The 12240-nt window shown below is 41.7% G+C and overlaps 1 non-coding gene across 1 annotated transcript; it reads right to left on the bottom strand.

Moving 5' to 3' along the window:
- Positions 1–1055: 1055 nt before the first annotated feature.
- On the bottom strand, positions 1056–1144 carry trnay-gua (transfer RNA tyrosine (anticodon GUA)). Its single transcript is given in 2 exon segments — positions 1056–1091; positions 1108–1144. It is a non-coding gene; the product is annotated as a tRNA-Tyr (tRNA).
- Between the last annotated feature and the right edge of the window lie 11096 nt (positions 1145–12240).

Consider the following 12240-nt stretch of genomic DNA (forward strand, 5'->3'; position numbering starts at 1 on the left):
GCAGTCACCGCAAGTCAAAATGGAAAAGTGCGTACACGGCCTCAGACCTGTCGTGGCGATTTCATCTTTCCTGCGCTCACGATGGATTTGATAAATGCCAACCTTTGCGCAGAAAAGGACGTACACACGACCTACGCACGTTTTTCGTCTTACGCAAGTTTGATAAATGAGGGCCATTGAGTCCACAGACAAAATGGACGAACCAGAGTTTAATGAGTCCACAACTGGTTAATTTCAAGACGCCTCCGCGCGTCTCCGTGCAAGACACTGAGATACACTGAAAAACAAGCCCTTGCACTACCAAATAAGATTTGATATGAGACATTCGTACAGTCAGACCATATCTTTTGGCTTAACGCCTGGACAATTGGCCTTGAATCTTCTTTAAAAGTAAGGGACTATCTCTCCAAGAGCAGAAAGGATTTCATAGGGCAATTGGACACAGACTTTCTCCAGAAGATGCATCTTTCTGTAAATTAGACACGAACCTGACGACAGAAATAAAGAGTTCTTTTGTTCGACTGAGTTCTTGTCAGCAGACTCCTTCATCACTCGTTTTTTACACCGGTTCGGCGATTCTCCTCTCTATCAAATTCACTTCAGTATCCCAAGGATAGCATATGTAGCTCTGCGGCATGTGGCTGGCAGGCATGTTTTTTTTTTGTGTTTGGAGCAAAATCATTGACAGCAGAGATAAAGAGGAAGACGAGCTTTCCTTACGGTGTGGGGTCAGCTACATGTGTTGCAAGACGACACACTGTGAGGTATCTTTGGGGCGTAAGTGAGCTGGGATACCCAGGGAGTGGAAGGTTTAAAGCGATCCTGTTGTATAGGTGTGGGAGAAGTGAGAGGCTAAAACCAGCGTGCCGAGCTAGCCAGGAGTTGAACCTAGAATCTTCTGATCCGTAGTCAGACGCTTTATCCATTGCGCCACTAGCCCTTAGCACATCTGATAGAGAGTAGAACAGTCTTTCGTAAAACAGCATATTCCAAAAGCTTTGAAAGGAGTTTCGGAGTTGGCCAAAAAGAGCCTCTGTGCACAAAAGCTTGGCACATCATTCGAGCCGGAATTGAACCAGCGACCTAAGGATAACTGTTGTTGGGCACCTACAGTCCTCCGCTCTACCAACTGAGCTATCGAAGGGAGCAAAGCCAACATCCTTTTCATGAATCCTGTATGAATGCATGAAACCAGGCTTAAGATACGTATCATGTCTGTTAAGGGACGGGGAAAGAAAGAGGAAGAAGAAAGCGGCTGATCCCAGAGTCGAGAGTTCGATCCCAACAGTCGCATACTATGTTTTAATGAAACGGCTCAAACTATAGTATTGTTTTAAAGTATGTAAAAGTATATAAAGTATGTAAATTTCCTAATGCACTTTCTGAGTGAAGTGAGTGATAAATTGTTCCTAGTTTACGCATAAAATTATTACTAATATTTCAGAATCAATAGCAGCTCATATTTATTCACAGTAAAAGATCATAGACCTTATCTGTTTTTAAAGAACCAAATATTTATTTGTCAACAACAAAAAGAGTGAATTAAACCATTTTTTAACCTCAAAAAAACTAAAAACTGTGAACAAACTTAGCATTTACTTGCAACAAATTTTAAACAGTTGGACTTTGTACACAATCACAATAACAAAAAACAAGTAGTATCATCACTAAATAAGATGAATAACCCTCTGTGAAATAAATTAAAAGATTGAGAGGTCTGAAACAGCAGGAACTATATACAATAAAAAAAGTTTGTAAATGCTAAAAAAGTATAAATGAGTACATACTTATGTCTTCTTTTTAATTTCTTCCAGCCACTGCTCTTTAGTTAGAGTTTCACCAGAGGGACAGTAAATTTGCCCTCTATATTGGCTGTGTCCTGTTTCAGCAATTCTGAACTGCCCGCATTTTTTGCACGTGTTGTGTAAAACTTTGCGGGTCAGTTTTCGGGGTGCTCTATTAGGGTGAGTGGAGCCTGCTATGGGAGCCGGAGCAGGGGCCAGAGGAGGGACCAAAACAGGAGCCAGAGCAGGAGCATGTGGAGGAGTGGCAGAGAACGTCCAAAAACTCTGTGTCTGTAGAGTAGAGGGGATAACACGAACCTGTGAGGCCACTGGAGCAATTGTCATTACCTGAGGCCTTTTGGGTGGAGCAGGGAGAAGCTGCTGCTGTCCTGGTGGATTTGTATCATCTGTAAATTGCAGCTTTCTTTTTAATTTGGCCTGTCCCACAGTGTTAGGTGGTAAACTGTAAATATGTATTGGTTCTGAATGTGGTATGGCATAATGGGGACGTATATTGGCGGGGAGAAGTGGGTCAGCAGCTACAGAAAACCGGCTTGGAAGGTTTAGCCCTTGTTGCACCACAGCCGTTTCCTGCCTTTTCACCCTTTGATTGTGCCACTGAACCAGGGTGGTGTAGCTCACATCCACCAGCTGCAAGGTAGTCTGCTGCATGATCGCTCTGTTTGCTAAAATGAGCTGCCTGATCTTTCTGTAGTCCTGAAGGATCAGATCCCATCTTGAGAATGTGCCTGTCCCTCTTTTTTTTGGACTACGATGGATCCTGCAGAGGCGAACAAAGATGGGCTCCACTAGGCGGCAGCAGTCTGGCCATTGGGCAGATGGGGCTGTGGTTGTTAAGGCATGACGCTTCACACTTTCCACCCCAGGGGTAAATTCCTGCCTCTTTTTGGGGGACCTAAACCTCCCAGTTAGTGCTGGGCGGTATACCGGTTCACACCGAATACCGGTTTATAATTTCATTATGATATGAATCTATAATATACCGCCATACCGGTGTATTTGATTACACAACGGGGGGAACGCTGCGTCGCGCGACATTGTTTGAGACGGGACCCTTTTCAGTGTTGCGCTTCTAAACACGCATGTTTACTGTCTGGGTGCGAGGTGGTAATAAGCACTTGCGTTACGCGAAGGTGAAGGTGGATAGGATAGACATGGAAAGTTCCGAAATCGAAGCTGCAGAACTAGTAGAACATGCTGACACAGAAGAACTTGTGCCAAAAAAAGGAGCCGGTGTTCTGTCGATTTCTCCTACTTGTCGAGAATTGCTACTTTGTGGTTTTGCGCATGCGCCGAGCCGATTTTCTAAGTTTCGTTTTCACGCCTATAATGTTTTGCTACCCTGCGTCTTGGTGTGTAACTGTAACATCCTCAAAATCCTGATTATTTTCTCTTTTGGAAGACATGCAAAGTAATAAAACACTTATCGTATTAACAAGCAGTTAGCTTAACATGCACAAATGGGGTGTCTGAAATATGACGCATATTTGAGCATGTTGAATAAGTGGAAGGTGCCTATGAAAGTTACGTTATCCAAGAGGCAGCGGCTTTTCTCTCTCACAATAAATACACAATTTTTCTCTTCTATATAAAAACATTAATTAATAACAGCGATGCTGTTTTTAGGAATGGAAGAAAACTGGACTACAGTTCACAAGTACCTTTCTGATGGACACTTCTGTCTTTATTTAGGTGACTCTGCTCCATCATTGTCATGAATGCATTGAGAACAGGGGGAGCATTATTTGACAGCGTGTTATTGGATTATCAAAATGTGCTACCCTCTTAAATAAATCAATTTCACTACACTTTTTATAATTACACACATGAGAGACAAAAAAAACGTACTTTATTTGATATACAGAGGTAGAAAACCATAAAGTAGCATTTTTTGATAGGGTAGCACAAATCGATAGACAAGCCTATCGGTTTTTGCGGCGGTAGCATTTCTCGACGAAGTAGCACAAATCAAGAGAACACCGTGTCTGCAGTTTGGAAGTTTTTTGGTTTAAAAAAATACGACGTCGACCAAACAACCATTTTATGCAAGTGTTGTTGGGCTACAGTTGTCACTGGAGGTGGCAACACGAGCAATTTGCTCCATCACCTTAGCCGTAAGCATGTCTTAGAATATCAAGAATGCATGAAGTTAAGGTCAGCACCCGCCACATCAGCAGGTAACACGGGGAAAGCAAAAGAAAAGTCGAGCCAAATGTCACTTCAAGACGCACAGTAAAAGTTCTGTATTTTGACTGCAATTGTGTTTGCATTCCGATTCCTCACTTCATTAGAATCATGAGTAGCACTTCTTTGTAAACAGCATCATTTTGTGGGGCGTTATTCTATGACGGTAAAATAGACCATCCTGAGTTAATCTACTGCAGTAATTCTGTTCTCAATCTGTAGAAAATGCTGTGAACACCTAATTATGCATGAAAAAAAATACCGTGATATACCGTGGAACCGTGATACCGTGAAAAAATACCGTGATATGTATTTTTGGTCATACCGCCCAGCACTAACACCAAACTAGTTTGAATTAAAGGGATAATCCAAAGTAAAATGCACTTTAGGTCAATTTACGGGATGTTGGGAGTACATACGTTGAGTTGACATCAAAATAATTTAATTCTGATGTGTTTTGAGAATTTTGATTTCACCGTTTTCAGCCAAAAGTCGTTAGCCTGGAGGAGAGTGGGGCATATGGTATCGCCGCTACAAAACGCTATTTTTACACCTCTTCTACAGCTCCAAACAACATAACACTTACGTGGTAGTGAGTAGAGGGTCCCTAAATCCAAACCAAAGTGTCCCGAGGTCTTCATGTGGTCGGATAGAGAGTCCAGAATGAATTTAATAAAGCCAGTATCTTTCCGGAAATGCTCCTGCTGCAGCTGGCATCTTCAGCGTAAAGTCCGTATAGTAGAGAGCCGAGTGTGGAGTAACACGCTCTGGAAATTCACAATTTCGTTGCCGTTTTTTTTTACAAACATAGTCCAGTATTTCTTTCGAAAGCCAGGATGGGAACAAACACGCACCATAACTCCAAAAGTTTGCTCCGCTGTTTGTTCAACAATCTGCTCACACACCTCTCCTTCTTCTGTGATGGTCACTCCAGTCACGCAAAAGACGTCTTCAGTAAACAGGAGGCTAGGTCACGCGAGACGTAAGGTCACGTGACATTTTATAAAATTCCAACCTGTTAGTAAGCTAGGCTTTGCTGTTGCATACAACTTCATTTCACTTTCGAAAGAAATACTGGACAATGTTTGTAAAAAAAAACGGCAACGAAATTGTGAATTTCCAGAGCGTGTTACTCCACACTCGGCTCTCTACTATACGGACTTTACGCTGAAGATGCCAGCTGCAGCAGGAGCATTTCCGGAAAGATACTGGCTTGATTAAATTCATTCTGGACTCTCTATCCGACCACATGAAGACCTCGGGACACTTCTGTTTGGATTTAGGGACCCTCTACTCACTACCACGTAAGTGTTATGTTGTTTGGAGCTGTAGAAGAGGTGTAAAAATAGCGTTTTGTAGCGGCGATACCATATGCCCCACTCTCCTCCAGGCTAACGACTTTTGGCTGAAAACGGTGAATTGACCTCTGGGTTATGGGCCCAGCACGCTTATGCTGCGCCACTCTGCTACACACCTCAGATGGGACTCTAACCCTCAATTCCTGGCTTAGAAGGCCAGTGCCTTATCCATTAGGCCACTGAGGCTCTTCTGCTGCATCACTCTGCTATACACCTCAGATGGGACTCGAACCCACAATCCCTGGCTTAGGAGACCAGTGCCTTATCCACGTGACTATTCAAAATAAAAAACACAACTTAAAGAAATCGGGTAAACGATCCTCTAATCCATTTGACAAAATTGAAAGATTTCAGTCTTTTGACACAATAATTATTTTTTCTTACTTATATCAGAAAAGTGGACTTTGGAGAACACTCATGTGCACATCAAACTAGTTTGAATTAAGAGATGTAGAAAGGGTTTCAGAGTTGGTCAAGTGTCAATTGTGATGCTATGAATTTTACATCATCTTTTCCAGGTTTTTTTAACGAGATATGTTGAGTTTGATTTGAAAATTTATACATAGCAGAGGATGGTTTAGGTCCATAGACCTCTGGGTTATGGGCCCAGCACACTTCTGCTGCATCCACTCTGCTACACACCTCTGATGGGACTAAAACCCACAATCCCTGGCTTAGGAGGCCAGTACCTTATCCATTAGGCCACTGAGGCTCTTCTGCTGCATCACTCAGCTATACACCTCAGATGGGTCTCGAACCCAAAATCCCTGGCTTAGGAGGACAGTGCTTTATCCACGTGACTATTCAAAATAAAAAACAAAACTAAAAGAAATCGGGTAAACGATCCTCTAATCCATTTAACAAAAGTGAAAGATTTCAGTCTTTTGACACAATAATTATTTTTTCTTACTTATATCAGAAAAGTGGACTTTGAAGAACACTCGTGAGCACACGAAACGAGTTTGAATTAAGAGTGTGTAGAAATGGTTTCAGAGTTGGTCAATTGTTAATTGTGATTATGCTGAATTTTACATTATCTTTTCCAGGTTTTTTTAATGAGAGATGTTGAGTTTGATTTGAAAATTTGTACATAGCAGAGGATGGTTTCAGTCCATCAACCCCTGGGTTATGGGCCCAGCACGCTTCCGCTGCGCCACTCTACTACACACCTCTGATGGGACTTGAACCCACAATCCCTGGCTTAGGAGGCCAGTGCCTTATCCATGTCACTATTCAAAATAACATACTTAATAAAAAGAAATCGGGTAAACGATCCTCTAATCCATTTAACAAAAGTGAAAGATTTCAGTCTTTTGACACAAAAATAATTTTTTCTTACTTATATCAGAAAAGTGGACATTGGAGAACACTCATGAGCACACCAAACTAGTTTGAATTAAGAGTGTGTAGAAAGGTTTTCAGAGTTGGTCAAGTGTTAATTGTGATTATGCTGAATGTTACATCATCTTTTCCAGGTTTTTTTAATGAGATATGTTGAGTTTGATTTGAAAATTTATAGATAGCAGAGGATGGTTTCGGTCCATCGACCTTTGGGTTATGGGCCCAGCACGCTTATGCTGAGCCACTCTGCTACACACCTCAGATGCGATTTGAACCCACAATCCCTGGCTTAGGAGGCCAGTGCCTTTTCCACGTCACTATTCAAAATAACATACTTAATAAAAAGAAATCGGGTAAACGATCCTCTAATCCATTTAACAAAAGTGAAAGATTTCAGTCTTTTGACACAATAATTATTTTTTCTTACTTATATCAGAAAAGTGGACATTGGAGGACACTCATGAGCACACCAAACTAGTTTGAATTAAGAGTGTGTAGAAAGGTTTTCAGAGTTGGTCAATTGTTAATTGTGATATTGCTGAATGTTAAATCATCTTTTCCAGGTTTTTTTTAATGAGAGATGTTGAGTTTGATTTGAAAATTTATACATAGCAGAGGATGGTTTCGGTCCATCGACCTCTGGGTTATGAGCCCAGCACGCTCCTGCTGCGCCACTCTGCTATACACCTCTGATGGGACTAAAACCCACAATCCCTGGCTTAGGAGGCCAGTACCTTATCCATTAGGCCACTGAGGCTCTTCTGCTGCATCACTCTGCTATACACGTCAGATGGGACTCGAACTCACAATCCCTGGCTTAGGAGACCAGTGCCTTATCCACGTGACTATCCAAAATAAAAAACACAACTTAAAGAAATCGGGTAAACGATCCTCTAATCCATTTGACAAAATTGAAAGATTTCAGTCTTTTGACACAATAATTATTTTTTCTTACTTATATCAGAAAAGTGGACTTTGGAGGACACTCATGTGCACACCAAACGAGTTTGAATTAAGAGTGTGGAAAGGTTTTCAGAGTTGGTCAAGTGTTAATTGTGATTATGCTGAATGTTACATCATCTTTTCCAGGTTTTTTTAATGAGATATGTTGAGTTTGATTTGGAAAATTATAGATAGCAGAGGATGGTTTCGGTCCATCGACCTTTTGGTTATGGGCCCAGCACGCTTCTGCTGCGCCACTCTGCTACACACCTCAGATGGGATTTGAACCCACAATCCCTGGCTTAGGAGGCCAGTGCCTTATCCACGTGACTGTTCAAAATAACATACTTAATAAAAAGAAATCGGGTAAACGATCCTCTAATCCATTTAACAAAAGTGAAAGATTTCAGTCTTTTGACACAATAATTATTTTTTCTTACTTATATCAGAAAAGTGGACATTGGAGGACACTCATGAGCACACCAAACTAGTTTGAATTAAGAGTGTGGAAAGGTTTTCAGAGTTGGTCAAGTGTTAATTGTGATTATGCTGAATGTTACATAATCTTTTCCAAAGAAATCGCGTTAACAATCCTCTAATCTATTTTACAAAAGTGAAAGATTTCAGTCTTTTGACACAATTATAATTTTTTCTTACTTATATCAGAAAAGTGGACATTGGAGAACACTCGTGAGCACACCAAACGAGTTTGAATTAAGAGTGTGTAGTAAGGCTTTCAGAGTTGGTCAAGTGTTAATTGTGATTATGCTGAATGTTACATAATCTTTTCCAAAGAAATCGCGTTAACAATCCTCTAATCTATTTTACAAAAGTGAAAGATTTCAGTCTTTTGACACAATAATAATTTTTTCTTACTTATATCAGAAAAGTGGACATTGGAGAACACTCGTGAGCACACCAAACGAGTTTGAATTAAGAGTGTGTAGAAAGGCTTTCAGAGTTGGTCAAGTGTCAATTGTGATGCTATGAATGTTACATCATCTTTTCCAGGTTTTTTTAATGAGATATGTTGAGTTTGATTTGAAAATTAATACATAGCAGAGGATGGTTTCGGTCCATCGACCTCTGGGTTATGGGCCCAACATGCTTCCACTGCGCCACTCTACTACACACCTCAGATGGGACTCGAACCCACAATCCCTGGCTTTGGAGGCCAGTGCCTTATCAACGTGACTATTCAAAATAAAAAACACATCTAAAAGAAATCGGGTAAACGATCCTCTCATCCATTGAACAAAAGTGAAAGATTTCAGTCTTTTGACACAATAATTCTTTTTTCTTACTTATATGAGAAAAGTGGACATTGGAGGACACTCGTGAGCACACCAAACAAGTTTGAATTAAGAGTGTGTAGAAAGGTTTTCAGAGTTGGTCAAGTGTCAATTGTGATGCTATGACTGTTACATCATCTTTTCCAGGTTTTTTTAAATAAGATATGTTGAGTTTGATTTGAAAATTTATACATAGCAGAGGATGGTTTCGGTCCATCGACCTCTGGGTTATGGGCCCAACATGCTTCCGCTGCGCCACTCTACTACACACCTCAGATGGGACTCGAAACCACAATCCCTGGCTGAGGAGGCCAATGCCTTATCCATTAGGCCACTGAGGTTCTTCTGCTGTATCACTCTACAACACACCTCAGATGGGACTCGACCCCACAATCCCTGGCTTTGGAGGCCAGAGCCTTATCAACGTCCATCCATCCATCCATTATCTATACCGCTGAATCCGTCGATCGGGTCGCGGGTGGGCTGGAGCCTATCCCAGCAGTCAATGGGCGAGAGGCGGGGTACACCCTGGACAGGCCGCCAGTCCATCACAGGGCCACATAGAGACATACGAGACAAACAACCATGCACGCTCACTCATAAGGACAATTTAGAGATGCCAATCAACCTAACATGCATGATTTTTTGGACAGTGGGAGGAAGCCGGAGTACCCGGAGAGAACCCACACATACACGGGGAGAAGATGCAAACTCCACACAGAAAGGCCCCAGCTGGGTGTTGAACCTGGAACCTTCTTGCTGTGAGGCGACGGTGCTAACCCTTATCAACGTGACTACTCAAAATAAAAAACACATCTAAAAGAAATCGGGTAAACGATCCTCTCATCCATTGAACAAAAGTGAAAGATTTCAGTCTTTTGACACAATAATTCTTTTTTCTTACTTATATGAGAAAAGTGGACATTGGAGGACACTCGTGTGCACACCAAACGAGTTTGAATTAAGAGTGTGTAGAAAGGCTTTCAGAGTTGGTCAAGTGTCAATTGTGATGCTATGAATGTTACATCATCTTTTCCAGGTTTTTTTGATGAGATATGTTGAGTTTGATTTGAAAATTTATACATAGCAGAGGATGGTTTTGGTCCATCGACCTCTGGGTTATGGGCCCAGCACGCTTCCACTGCGCCACTCTGCTACACACCTCAGATGGGACTTGAACCCACAATCCCTGGCTTAGGAGGCCAGTGCCTTATCCACGCGACTATTCAAAATAAAAAACACAACTTAAAGAAATCGGGTAAACGATCCTCTAATCCATTTAACAAAAGTGAAAGATTTCAGTCTTTTGACAGAATAATTGTTTTTTCTTACTTATATCAGAAAAGTGGACTTTGGAGAATACTCATGTGCACAACAAACTAGTTTGAATTAAGAGTGTGTAGAAAGGCTTTCAGAGTTGGTCAAGTGTCAATTGTGATGCTATGACTGTTACATCATCTTTTCCAGGTTTTTTTAAATAAGATATGTTGAGTTTGATTTGAAAATTTATACATAGCAGAGGATGGTTTCGGTCCATCGACCTCTGGGTTATGGGCCCAACATGCTTCCGCTGCGCCACTCTACTACACACCTCTGATGGGACTCGAAACCACAATCCCTGGCTGAGGAGGCCAATGCCTTATCCATTAAGCCACTGAGGTTCTTCTGCTGCATCACTCTACAACACACCTCAGATGGGACTCGAACCCACAATCCCTGGCTTTGGAGGCCAGTGCCTTATCAACGTCCATCCATCCATCCATTATCTATACCGCTGAATCCGTCGATCGGGTCGCGGGTGGGCTGGAGCCTATCCCAGCAGTCAATGGGCGAGAGGCGGGGTACACCCTGGACAGGCCGCCAGTCCATCACAGGGCCACATAGAGACATACGAGACAAACAACCATGCACGCTCACTCCTAAGGACAATTTAGAGATGCCAATCAACCTAACATGCATGATTTTTTGGACAGTGGGAGGAAGCCAGAGTACCCGGAGAGAACCCACACATACACGGGGAGAACATGCAAACTCCACACAGAAAGGCCCCAGCTGGGTGTTGAACCTGGAACCTTCTTGCTGTGAGGCGACGGTGCTAACCCTTATCAACGTGACTACTCAAAATAAAAAACACATCTAAAAGAAATCGGGTAAACGATCCTCTCATCCATTGAACAAAAGTGAAAGATTTCAGTCTTTTGACACAATAATTCTTTTTTCTTACTTATATGAGAAAAGTGGACATTGGAGGACACTCGTGTGCACACCAAACGAGTTTGAATTAAGAGTGTGTAGAAAGGTTTTCAGAGTTGGTCAAGTGTCAATTGTGATGCTATGAATGTTACATCATCTTTTCCAGGTTTTTTTAAATAAGATATGTTGAGTTTGATTTGAAAATTTATACATAGCAGAGGATGGTTTCGGTCCTTCGACCTCTGGGTTATCAGCCCAGCACGCTTCCGCTGCGCCACTCTGCTACACACCTCAGATGGGACTCGAACCCACAATCCCTGGCTTAGGAGGCCAGTGCCTTATCCACGTCACTATTCAAAATAAAAAACACAACTAAAAGAAATCGGGTAAACGATCCTCTCATCCATTTAACAAAAGTGAAAGATTTCAGTCTTTTGACAATAATTATTTTTTTTACTTATATCAGAAAAGTGGACATTGGAGAACACTCATGAGCACACCAAACGAGTTTGAATTAAGAGTGTGCAGAAAGGTTTTAAGAGTTGGTCAAGTGTTAATTGTGATTATGCTGAATGTTACATCATCTTTTCCAGGTTTTTTTAATGAGATATGTTGAGTTTGATTTGAAAATTTATAGATAGCAGAGGATGGTTTCGGTCTATCGACCTCTGGGTTATGGGCCCAGCACGCTTCCGCCGCGCCACCCTGCTACACACCTCAGATGGGATTGGAACCCACAATCCCTGGCTTAGCAGGCCAGTGCCTTATCCACGTGACTATTCAAAATAACATACAAAATAAAACGAAATCGGATAAACGATCCTCTAATCCATTTAACAAAAGTGAAAGATTTCAGTCTTTTGACACAATAATTCTTTTTTCTTACTTATATCAGAAAAGTGGACTTTGAAGAACACTCATGTGCACAACAAACTAGTTTGAATTAAGAGTGTGTAGAAAGGCTTTCAGAGTTGGTCAAGTGTCAATTGTGATGCTATGAATGTTACATCATCTTTTCCAGGTTTTTTTAATGAGATATGTTGAGTTTGATTTGAAAATTTATACATAGCAGAGGATGGTTTCGGTCCATCGACCTCTGGGTTATGGGCCCAGCACACCTCCGCT

Source organism: Odontesthes bonariensis, chromosome 8, assembly GCF_027942865.1.
Source record: "Odontesthes bonariensis isolate fOdoBon6 chromosome 8, fOdoBon6.hap1, whole genome shotgun sequence".
NCBI classification, from domain to species: Eukaryota; Metazoa; Chordata; class Actinopteri; order Atheriniformes; family Atherinopsidae; genus Odontesthes; species Odontesthes bonariensis.